This window comes from Narcine bancroftii, chromosome 2 (assembly GCF_036971445.1).
Source record: "Narcine bancroftii isolate sNarBan1 chromosome 2, sNarBan1.hap1, whole genome shotgun sequence".
Taxonomy (NCBI): domain Eukaryota; kingdom Metazoa; phylum Chordata; class Chondrichthyes; order Torpediniformes; family Narcinidae; genus Narcine; species Narcine bancroftii.
Genome location: NC_091470.1, coordinates 249,129,389 through 249,142,836, shown reverse-complemented (window position 1 = coordinate 249,142,836; position 13,448 = coordinate 249,129,389). Strand labels below are relative to the sequence as shown.

General features: G+C 39.7%; 1 pseudogene; it reads left to right on the top strand.

Moving 5' to 3' along the window:
- The first annotated feature begins 6,592 nt into the window (after positions 1-6,592).
- On the top strand, positions 6,593-9,994 carry LOC138753100 (microsomal triglyceride transfer protein-like; annotated as a pseudogene).
- The last annotated feature ends 3,454 nt before the right edge of the window (positions 9,995-13,448 follow it).

The following is a 13,448-nucleotide window of genomic DNA, read 5'->3' as shown; positions in this document are numbered from 1 at the left end:
AAAATACCACCTTTTTGGGCTATTACATCATATGTGACTATACTTCCAAGGCAGAAGAGAATATTCAATGTTGCTATTGATCCTCGTTTCCCTTGATGGAGCAGACATTTGTGAGGAGACGTATGCTGTGGATTGGGTGGATTTGTGGCTGGTAAAATTAGCTGGTGGTAGGACATGACCAGACTGAAAGGAGCCAAGCCTGAAGATGATGGAGTGTACCAGAACCAAGAGACAAGAAATCTCCTTACTATGGACATGCTTTTCACAGCTTTCTTTGAACATGTTTTTGTTGTTCTATTATTTGTTGTATTGAAATTACTTCTGTAAAATATGTTAATATTTTTGCAAGCTTCAAAAAATTACATGACAGGTAATATATACCCTTAATCAAGGGTACAGTGCAAGGTATAATTATGTCCATCACTCTGTGCTCACTTTCAATAGCTTTGTTTTTTCAAACAATCACTAATTTCAAAAGCTAGGGCAAAGATAAATAACAATTTGTTCCATCCTTTTACTTTACTGAATTAATGCAAAAGTGTGGGAGTCACATGCAAAGGCATCACCATCGAACATCCCTGATTATCCTTCAAAGCCACCTTGTCTGTGTAGTGAGCATACATTGGTTGTTGGGACATCTGCGTAACTCGTTGGCCATGTATTGGTCAGATCACTGACAAAGAGCTCAGGCCTGAAACATTGGTACCCTCTTACTTCCTATGGATGCTGTTTTTCTTGCTGAGTTCCTCCAGCTCTTTGTGTATGATGACAAATTTCCTGCAATGATTTTCCAAATCCTGAGGTCAGAAACTCAGAAATGTCAATACTCATTTCTGACTTTTGATATTTTCTGACATAATCAATTTAACAGTGATTTGTTACTGATGCTGGAAATCTGCCCCAATTAACCTGTTCTGTGTTTCCAGCATTTTCTGTTTTTAATTCTGATACCTTTAAGTTAGTTGAGCCAAGTGCATTTTTTTTGTCCTGCATGACACTGATGTTACAGTGCTTCCGTAATGCTTAGTGCAAGTGGGGACAAATGCATTAAATCTGTATTTCTCAACCGATAGCCATAGGGTTGTTAGAGATGATCCGCAGCAATAAACCAAATGCATATATTACTGATGTAATAGACCAGAGATGCATAAAATACTTGGAAATTGGATGAGAAAAAAGAATTCCACCAAAGCAAAGTAAAAATCCCTTCTGTGGTCTACAAAGGAGTTCCAGCTTACTGGCCATCCTCCCCAAATGCCCCCTGGTGGTCATTGGCATATCGATGGTCCATGGAAAGTAATGGAATACTTAAGATGGTCAGTGAGTGATCAATGGTTAAGAAGCACTCAATAGAATCATGGGTTAATTGTGAATCATGGTTGAGAGTTACAATGACCTGGTGTTCAGCATTAATCTAATTTGCCCATTACTGTTTTGGGCCAATTTTCATCAATCCATGGTTTTCAATCCTTTTTGGTGCTGGAAACATGAAATTTTTAACTGAATTATTTAAAAATCTGTCCAACTTATCGGTAGCAACCAAGTTCCATTTGCCTGTTTAGCTCAGATCCCTCTAAACCTTCCCTATCCATGTACCTGTCTAAATGCCTTTCAAATGTTGGATTTTTTTTTTTAAAGATTGAAGGCAAGATGAGAAAGCTCTAAAAGAGATGAGGGAAATTTTTTTTCAAGGTATTTATAAAGAGAAATTATAGCATTGAAATGGACCAAACATTATTAAATGCACAGCATCCTCTGTTTCAATAAGCATTTATTAACAACTTCATATCCAATCATTACAAGAATGTAGCATCTTTTGCAAAGAAGGTACAGAGAAGAAATTGATCAAATGCACAGCTTCAAACAACAAAGAGCAGATTACTGCATGATGCATGAATAGTACGGGCACAATCAGAAGCAGAGTGCTTGCAACAATAATGATGCATTATAAATGACAATATTTATTTGAACACTAAATTGTATCTCCCTCAAAGCTACTGAGTTTGCTGATGAATGTACAGGTAATCCCCAATTTATGACTGTCGTATCTCGAAATGGACGCAAGTCAGAATTTTGCCCATGCGCGTAGAGTACTGAAGTCTTAAAGCAAATTTTTTTTAATCAAATCCTTTTTTCATTGTATATTTGATGCTAACAACCTAAAGCTTCTTGAATTTGTCGTAGGCTGGGTGTGGCATTGGTTCCTGGGCACATGCGTGACTCTGGGTTGACGTATGTGCAGTGGGTTCACGTATTGGTGTTTAGTTGGTGCATGAGCGAGAGTTGAGCACCCTAACGATATTGAATTCACACCCTCAACTCTCACACATGCGCCAACCAAACTAATAGAAAAACCCACGGTGCATGCGCCAACTGAAGACTCGTACATGCACATAGGAATCAAGATGGCCGCTCCCAGCCTATGGACCCCAAGATGCCAACTTGCCTTGTATACCTGTTATACTTTTTTAAATACATAATCCATATAAATTTTATATTTTTTCTTTATTTTCTAATAAATTTTTGGTCCCGGATGGATGCAAGTCACACAGGGCGCAATTCAAGGATATCTGTATATCATAACTCAGAGTTTAGACACTGTAAACGTTTACAAATTATATGATTGAAGGCAAAACATAAGAGCTTCTCTCAGTAGGCACCTACAGGAAGCAAGAGAATCCAACTAATTTGATAGTTTTTCCTGATGATTTCAAATGATTAAAGCTAAAGGTTCTGGAGCAATGAACAACTCTGAGCCCAACTTAAAGCATTGCTATTCTCATGTCTTTAAAATAAAATACTTTGAAAGAATGTTGGTCTCCTTGTGTACATTGCTTGAAATATCAGGCCATTTTTGTTGAAATGGTTCATTTTTAAAGTGAATGGGTGCAATTACAGAGCTTGATGGCACCAATAGGCAGTTCCATTTTGGTAAACATTCGTGTAACATGGTTAGAAATACAGATAAAATCTCTCCAGTTTAGTATTCCTTGGTCTAGCAACACCCATAGTCAGGCAAGTTGTGAATCTGTAGAATGGGTCTAATGAACTAATCCAATTAAAATTTAATTTTCACTAAGATCTATACAAATCTTAGCTAATTAATCTACCAGTACGACTTCTACATTTTCAGCTGATGGTGTTTCTTGGGTTGCAGACGATTCTCTGAATCATAACATAACCCAGGGAATGCCTACATTTGTAAATAGTTCTACCACTCAGAGGAAGATGATCAGGTACAATTTCTATGTTTGAGATTTTTGGTGGCCCAGCACTAGTCAAATCGTAAGGACTAGAGAGTTTCAGCTTGTAGTAGTGAACAAGATTGCTGAGAGTATGTACAGTATTTGCAAAGCTAGCCCTTGCACCTCGTTTAATATGCAATGGCAGAATAGAATCAGTAACAGAACCTGTTGATGTAAGACCTGCAGAGAGAACAGAACAGCACAGGAACAGGCCCTACAACCAATGTCTGTGACAAACACATTGCCAAATTAAACTAAAACCCTGCTGCTTGTGTATGATAGATGTCCATTTCCTGTATATTCGTGAGCCTAACCAGAAGCCATATCAATGCTACTATTGTATTCTTCCATCACTACTCCTGGCAGCCCATTCTAGACATCTATCTCTTCATGTCAACTCTAATATATCATTCTATTCTTTTCTCCTTTGGTTTTTGTGTTTGATCTGCAATTCACTGTCTGACCCAGCTCAGCATGTGCTCTGTCCCCAAGTGACATTATCAACAGAGATGTAACAATCCTGATGAGAAGTTTGGCTTTTGACAAGGAAGTGAACTACATCAGATTTCACATGTGTCAACAGCACCTGCCATCCCCCTGAACGTACACTCTGGCCCTACAAGTTTGTCTTTCCTCATGAAGGTATATACAAATGTTATTGTGTGAAATGATCCTCAGAAATAATCAAAGTACAATAGCATTCAATGACCCGATTTCACTATATAACCATGCAAAATAATAGAGGGTACTGGAACATCAATGAAATAAAAATCTTACTCATCTTCTTGGTTACTATAGAAACTGACTGAATCCCACAAAACCACTTTTACTGTACTGTGCCTGTAGACTAAAACAAGATTAAACCAGGATTAAATGGCCAGTGCTCAGATAGTGGAATAAAAAAGGGTTCAATTGATTGGCATCCTACAACTGAAGTCAACAGTTAAGAGCCAAAAATGTTAAGTCTTAAATTACCAATAATATCCTGGATTTAAAACAAATAATAGTAATTTTCTCAATGGGTAGTTCCAATTAGTCGTAACTGTCACTACACATAGCCCAAAGCCTTGTTTCTAATATTATCCCATTTGTTACACCACATCTCTATTTGTTCATTTTTCAGAATGCGGGCATCACTGGCAAAGTTAGCATTTATTATCCCGAAAGCAAGTGACTTACTAGATTCAGCAGGCATTAAGGAGTTAACTGGTAGATTGGGACTCACTGATAGGTTGGTTGTTCCTTTCTTGAAGGACTTGTGCAAAAAGATGGATTTTACTAAATATAATTCTAATTTATCATCAAAAAAATAATTAGTGTGGATAAAGAGATTGGATGGTGGGTTTTGAACTCTGATCTCTTTATTGCAAGTCTAGACATTTAGATGATTTAATAACCCAAATCATATCCTATCACCTCTGAGCCTCTCCAAAGCTTCTTCCACCCCTCCTTTAATTTACTTGATTTCACTCCTTCCTACTTTAAAGTAAAAGGTCCCAACCAGAAATGCTAACTGATCATTTTTACTTGCCTCCAAATTCCCTTTCACTTCTTCCCATGGGAAATGAGAATGCTGAATGACCAAAGGAACTGCTCACACTAGCCATCCGAGACCCTCATTTGTACAAAGGCAATATTTATTTATTTATTGGTATAGCTAAAATACTTGCCCTGCATATGTATTTTTTTCCCCTGGTTGAGTGTCTGCAAGTTTTGCACCAAGGTCCAGAGAGCGGTTAATGTGATGCTGTTACAGCACCAATGATCGGGACTAGGGTTCGAATCCCATAATGTCTCTAAGGAGTTTGTATGTTCTCCCCGTGCCTGCATGGGTTTTCCCTAGGGCTCCGGTTTCCTCCCACCATTTGAAACATACCAGGGGTTGTAGGTTCATTGAATGGCACGGGCTTCTGGGCCAAAATGGCCTGTTACTATGCTGTAACTATGTCTAATGCTCTTTCATATGGTTGAACTTGTACAATCAGCTGACAATAAATTGACTTGACTACCAATATTTCCATAAAGATGCCCCCAAGCTTCCTGGCAGCACCCACAACCGTCAACCTATATCAGCTCTGGCCTCTATTGGAGGCTCTAATCAAGATTCTTCCATTTTTCCCAATGTGCCAGAGCAATAGGGGAAGACAGAGTTCTTGTCATGTTTACATGGTGAACTACCCAAAGTCATCTGAATATTCGACCTGCATCATTAAGATGAGGCTTGATCCTGTGCTGGTGGCCCAACACAGAGAGCTAGAGCAGATGAAAGAACCTGTTCCATGAGAAGTGACTCAAGACAACTCTTGCAACCTTTGTCAGGCTAACCATGTCTCCAGATGTGACTTCGCCACAGAGCGAATAGAATTCACTCATTTAACATGTCAAAAATTCCACATTGAAATCCTGAATCTCAAGTCCAAAGGCTTCCAATCAATTGTCTGGCTGCAGAGCCTCTTAACAAAAACAAATTGGAAAAGGGCATTCAGCTGATGAATAAACACAGAAAGTGGAAGCCTGAACAATTTCTACTTTTCATATTCACTAGATCAGTAGTTTTCAAACATTTTCTTTCCACACATACCATCTTAAGTCATCCCTATGCCATAGGTGCTCTGTGATTACTAAGGGATGACTTAAGTGAGTGGGGGGATAAAAAGGTTGAGAATCACTGCTCTAGACCATTTGTTACTGAAATATTCTGCTGGAGAAAAATTGTCATTGGCCAATTTTCTTTGGAGTTATGAAACCGTGCACATTATGAGACAATTAGGTACAATTAAAACAGTGGTTTTCCAACTTTTCCTTCCCACTCACATACCACCTGAAGCGATCCCTTACTAATCACAGAGCACCTATGGTATGTGAGTGGAAAGGAAAAGTTGGAAAACCACTGAACTAGACTGAAATGACCAAATTGCCTCCAAATAGCAACTTTCTCATTCCCTTTTCAGAACACAGATATTGCCCTGCCATTACTTCTCCCAATATTAAACAAGGTATTCAGGAAAAAGTACTTGCATTTATAAAAATGATTATTAGACATGATTACCTTACAGATAATAAAGTGCAGTTGAAGAGTGTTGTTGGAAATTCAGCGGACCTTCCCTCGGTATAACACATCTACAGTACAGCAATGAAACGTCAGCCAAGGGTTTGTTCCCAAGTCTGAATGGTGCTTGAATCCACAACCTGTAGAGGCACTCATGGGTCTGATTCCTTCCACTAAGGCCTGCTTTCCAGGTTGAAACCCCTTCTGTAGCCATGCATCAATGATGTGACTGTGTTGACCACTGATTGACATCACTGTTGCATTCCAAGCATTATTCATATGCAGTTGCTTCCCGCACATGGTCGAAAGCTGCATTAAGGCAAGTATAGAAGATTTAGAGTGAGATGGAGATAATGTTTTCTTATTTGAATGTAGAACACACTGCCTGTGGCTGGTGGAATCTTCACAATCATGAATGAAATGAACGCACCCAGTATGTAAAAGTAGAAGACACAAATTTCTTGTTTATTTTCATTGTATGATGACATTGTTTAATGGGTTTAATGTATCATATATGTTGAACGCTGAGTGAGTGAGGGGGGGGTAGTGAAGAAGGGAGGGAAGGGAAGGGGGGGGGAAAGGGGAATAAAATGATACTGTGTATATTCAAGAGGGAAATGTTTGTGTGTATTTTGGTCAGTATGGTTCATAATGTGAAAAATAAAAAAAAATTAAAAAAAGAATGAAGTTGAAAACTATAGGCCAAATACAGGTAAATGGCTAGGCATTCTGTCAGATGCAAGAAAATAGGAGCAGTCGACCAATGGCCTCTCTAACCTGTCCACCAATCAATGTGATTGTGGCTAACCTAAGCCAGGCCACATCTTCACTGTGCCAGTTCCCTATTGCGTCAATTCCGAGATCTTTCAAAAAATATATCTTTCTGCATTTTAAATACATCTAATGTGGTAGCCTCTGCAATTGTCGGAGAGTGAAAATTCCAGAGGCTCAGCACTCTTAGAGAAAATAAATATCTATACATTGTGATATGAAATAATCATTCCATTATCTTGACCCTATGTCCCCTCGAGATCTTCCCAATTGTGAAAACACATTAATATCTACCCAGACTTAACTACTTATGATTTTGTGTTTCAATATTGATTACCCCTTGTTCTTCTACTCTCCCAAGAATACAGGCCCAAACTCTCTAGCCTCCCTTTGTAAGACTATCTTTGCATCACAGAAATTAGGCTGATGAATCTTTCTTCTGGTGCTACTTTATCTTCGCATAAATAAGGGGAGAACAACTATGCACTTCAGGCGTGGCCTCGTCAACACCCTGCAAAGTTATGCCAAGATTTCCTAATTTGTAATCTCCAACTCTTTTGCTATAAAGTCTAATATGCTGTTTACCTTCTTAATTACTTGCTGTAATTGCCTGTTAACATTTTGTGATTCATGCACCGTTGATTCCCTGGCCGGCATGTCTGCAGTGTTGTTTGACGTCCAGCTCAAATCTGTCATCTTCTTTGGAGGTTATAATGACTTAATGGCCAAGATGTTTATCATGACTGGTGACCCAATCAGCAATGTCAAAGGCCTCATTATACTCATTGATCAATCCCAGATCCTTCCACTGCAGTCAGGATTGAGGGCAGCTGTGGAGTTCCAAGGAGGTTTGGCATTGACATCTTGGATGGAATGAAGTTCAGCCTATAATGCCGAGAGTCTAAGACCACTGTCAGTAATAGGGGTACCATGGTCATAATTGGCAACATTGCAGTGGACTCGCTGTTTGTGCAGAGCAGGGTGGAAGTGGGTCTATGAATGGAGGCTTTCTCAAACTTGTCTCAACCGTGAAGTTTTCAGTATATCCATCCATTCCTTGTCTGCAAGCAGATGGTCAAAGACCAGTTCCCTTTCAGGCAATTTGTGATTAAGTATGGAAGTCTATCATCAGAAAAATCCTACGTCCCTTGGAAAGGCAGGAAAACTGTGGTACCTGGATCAGAGTTCCATCTCCACCAAAATTGACTAAAACAAGTTCTCCTGCATGTCATTCATTTTCAGTCTTTTCCATTTAGTCATAGTCTATCTTTTGATTTCTCTAACTGAAATGGATGACCACACATTTTCCAACAAAAAACTCAATTTGCCAAGTTTTTGGCCACTCACTCAATCTGTCTTTATCCTAATGCAGGGTCACAATATCCTTGTCATAACATGAATCTATTTTCATATCATGCCATATGTCTGGCTCCCTCTACACTGTCATTAAAATAAACAGTCGATAACCCAATCCTTGGGCTCACTGTGTTGTATGCCTCTGAGATTGTGCGCTGTGTGCCTCAGATTGCGCATCACCCAGAGCAGAATTACTATACACATATGAATTTAACGCATCTCTCTTTTGCTTAGACTCTACGACAGAAACAAAGGAGAAATTTAAGGCAATGGACCAATCGGACCATCATGACTGCACAATTTTTAAATATTTGGACCAAAGAGAATTACAAGGAAAGCTGGAGATTGAGACTCGGCAAGGAATGAGCTATGACAAAGGGTTTTGGACCTAAAGCACTGCTTCTCCTCTCCTTCCATTGATTTTGCTTGGCCTGCTGAGTGTTTCCAGAATTTTGTATTTTTAATTTTATAGAACTCAGTTTTAAAAAAAAACTTTTCTTTTGTACCAGGTCAATCAAAAATAGAGTTAATTCTACTTCCCATCTTGTGTTTTGCCACAAGGTTGAAATCATCTGCTCATTTTTTCCTCTCAAATCCGAGACAAGAACATGACCAGCTGAGATCTTTTTCTGTTAGCTAATTGCGAGACATGTTGCCATTTCTAGGATTTGAGAGGATTATTTGAAGGAAACAGTGTGCATGAAGACCTGGATTTCAAAGACTCGGACCAGGTTTTCTCAGCATGCAACTATTGGCCCCTTACAGGGATTGTACCTGGTACCTTCTAATCCAAAATCAGTTGGCACACTGCAGCAATTTGTCACAACTAACTGCAATATTTAATTAAACAGCAACTTTTATGATGTTAGAAACAAGAGATTAACAATTCAACCATTCTTCAAACACACCTGGTGGTAATTTGCTTTAATTCATGCAAAATGTATCAAAATAATTTCCCTACATTAATGTGTGGAAGGGCACATACTCCAAAATAAAGTTTTTTTTTACTATTAACAGCAATTTTCTAGATATTATGGTATGGGGTAGGGGAGTGCTAATCATGTTTCATTTTATTAGTCAGTAAAAGGCAGGACCTTGGTACATATGAGAGACAGCATCAGGCATAGACAAGGAAGAAAGAGAGATAGAGCAACTGATGGACAGAGGACATGAGCTTCAGAAATTTGGACCTAAACAACTAGCAAGAGACAAACAGACAAAAGACAAAATGATGAGAGACCAACAAATAATCAGAGGTCAGAATGAGCAATAGCAGCGAGAATCAGAAAATGAAAGACAAAGGCAGACAGTGCAAGAGTTCCAAAGCTGACGAACTTAGTAACTGGTGGCTAATGGAATGAAGGGGATCAGTATCAGAGGCCAGAGGTAATCTCAGTGGCTTTAGTATTGAACGAGGTAACAAGGAGCGGGAATTGCAAAAGACTAGATCTGACTTTGAACAAATACAAGGTGATTTTCCTTCTACCTCTCAGGACATCAGTATGGACGTGACAGCACAGTGGTCATTGTTGTGCCAATGAACAGTGGGAGTCAGCTCATTTCATTCAGTTGAGTGAATGGAACAGCTCCTGCTGGTTCCCAAAAACAATTCACAGAGCGTTTGGGCAATGAGATTCCTTTATCATCCTGAATGGCCTGTCAAGGTATATTGTTCAATTAAAGTCCTTCAGTGAGGCAGGAGTTACCAAAGTAAGGTCTGCAGCTGAACAGAGGCTACTTTTCAGATGTTCTTTTGTTGGGAGTGGTTTGGTTGGATGGTTTGCACCAAGTACTCTGGTACAATGCTCATGTTTGTTTCTCTAGGTCAGTGTTGCTAACCTTCTAAAACTTTAGATGAAATAGAGGAGCAAAAGGTGAACCAAGGATGGGCTATCCAGATTATACCAAACCACATGCAATTATTACCATATCTACAGGTGGTAACAAACATGAAGAACCTGACACTCACTGAAAATGATTTTTTTAAAAACAAACTACTGATGCTAGAAACCTGAAGAAAAACAGAAAATGCTGAAAACACTCAGTTGATCAGGAGAAAGATGGAAATATGCCACCACTTCACTCGAGAAGAACAATGATAGCTCATGACACAATACTATTCAGGACAAAGTGGTTCATCCATTCTTCTGTCCAACATTCTCTCCATCACCAGCACACCTTGGTTGCTGTTTTGTACTATTGATGTTTTCCGAGGCAACTTCAACACCTGCCAAACTACAGACAAAGGATCGGAAGTGCACAAGAATACCAACACCTTCAGTCACATTCCTTCAAGATTTGAAAAATATTTAAATGTTCCTTCACTGCTGTTGGATCAAATTCCTGCATCTTTCCACTGCTGGAGCACCTTCACCATGGCCCCCTCAGTGGTTTAAGGAGGCATCTCGATACCATCTACAAGGGCAACTCATATGGTAGCCTTGTGGTTAGTATCAAAAGAGAATTCTTATTTCCATACAATTGCAAACTGCAAAATATTTCAGAACTCCACTATTTGAGATTTTCCAACAGGCATCTATTAAATATTATTTAATTTGTTCAAGGTATGATCTACCATACCTGATCCTGTAATGAGGCCATACGTTAACTTAGTGAAGGGAATCGGAGGACATGTGTTAATCTGGTGAAGGCACCTCCATTGTGCAGTAATAAATGGAAGCAGTGGTTTCTGAGCCTGCTCTGGCTTGCAAAACGATCACAGCTGAACTAATGTTAACTTCCCAAACCGATACATCATATTTGATGGCATATAAGACCCACAGGTATATAAGGACCCTCCCCCCTCCATTTCAGCAAGGAATATAAAGATTTTTTTTAGTGTATTCATGGGTAAGCATTTAATGTTATTGAAATATGTATCTGAAGTATAGCAGAAATAAAACGGTCAAATATTGCAATTAGGACAACAGGATAAATATTTGTAATAATAATTCTACTGTAATTTGCAATAGTAAACAAAAGTAGCCTAGCTATAGAGAAAACATTTTATAAAATCAAACTGCCACTGTCGGTCCCCACACTGGTCCCACTGCCTCACTCTCTCGCAGGGAGAGCGGGGCAGCGGGATCAGTGCAGGCTGTCGGGGGGAGCGAGGCAGTGGGACCAGTGCAGGGACCAACAGCGGGCTACTGGGAGACTCTCCTGACAACCGGCCACCATCCCCCACACTGATCCCACCACTCCATTCCCCAGCCCGACACCCCACCACCATCCCCCAACGATAAATGGCATTGATGCTAGTGAGCCGTGCAGCAAGGATGATACTGTCAGCGTTATTCACCATTGCCACCCCAATTTCAACTCTGCATAGAAGGCCAGGGGGATATTTTTGAGCCAATTTTTAGGGGGAAAAAAGTGGGCTCTATATGCAATCAAATATGGTAATTTATCACAGCCTTGAATATAGGTGGTACAATGGTGTTGCCAGTACTGTAGAACCATATCAGTGTGGATTTCCCCTGGGTATCGGAGAATCATTGAACCACACAGCAAAGAACAGGCTCCAGGGAAAAGAAACTTAGTGTCTCCCTGTAATTCAAACATTGGGTGCTCCAGTTTCCTCTTGCATTCCAACAAATTTCAGCTTGTTAGATTAATCCACCATTGTAAATTGCCCTGAGTGGAGGTAGGTGGTAGAATCTGTGGGTCGGGGGTGGGGGGGGGGGGTTGAAGTTTGATGGTCAGTGAATCGAAGGACTTTCTCCACGCTGCATTAGGCTCTAATAAACAGCTGAGCATCCACCAACTTCTAGGGTAGAGAATTTCAAATATTCATAATGTTGTCATAAAAGAATACATCTCCTCTTCTCAGTATTCAGAGCATGATTCACCTAGGTTTAACTTAATAACCTGTGTCACCTGTCCTGCCAATCCCTCCTGCACTTTTCTACACCCCACAAGTACATGGCACAATTCCTTATTCCGTCTTCAGCTGCAAGTCCATCATTGCAGGATAAAATCCACTGGATTCAAATCATCTCCAAGGCTAATCTGTCTTTTTTCACTGAGAGCCTGAAACTGCCCATGAGATTGCATCAATGTCCAGAGCAAGATGTACACACTTACTCCACTGTGTACATTACAGGCCTGGCAGAAAAAAATTACAAAAGGATCTTCTTATGCTCTGAACTCTATCTTTAAATTGAACTCAATAGCATCCATCAGTGCTCATTTTTCTTGTTCAAGTCTATCAAAACAATGATATGAGCTTAGAAAGGTCAAGCCTGAAATCATGCCCTTTGGAACTATTATGTGTGTTTTAATGTAATGTTTTGACATTTCCACAGAGTCAGTAGTGGAGTGAGTGAATGGTTGTCAATGGGTGCTGTTCAAATGGGTTGCTGTGTCCTGTACAGCATCCACCTGACAACATCACATCATGAGTTGCACAGCATTTATTTCTTCCCTCGGCAACAAAGTCTTTGAGTGCAACCTCCAATTTTCAGTGAATAGTCGGAGTATATTTTGTTGCATGTGTCCATTGACATCAACAAGCCTAACTGAGGAATTTCAAGCTGTCAAGAACTGTCAAAATCCACAGATTATTTCTGTCTCCCAAATGCTGCATAACCAGCTGAGTATTTCCAACCTCTACTGTTCCCAATCACAGAGTAATAATTCTGATACAAGAATTCAAATCCCACCATGGCAGTTTAGATACAATTAATTGAATTTAAAAGTCTGTCAACAAAGGTGATTGCGAAGCCATTAAACTGTTGTTTTTTTTTAAATCTAGTTAAGTCATGTTCCCCAGAGAAGGAAATCTGCTCTACTTGACTCAACTGCCCCATTAGCAAGACTCACCCTTTTAATTTAATTTTTTTTTTTAAACCACATGGTAACAGGCCATTTTGGCCCATGAGCCCATGCTGCCCAATTGACCTACAACCCCAGTTACCTTTTTTTTTGAATGGTGGGAGAAAACTAGAGCACCCAGTGGAAACCAACGCAGACAGGGGAAAACACAAACATCTTACAGACAGCATGGGATTCGAACCCTGATCTCG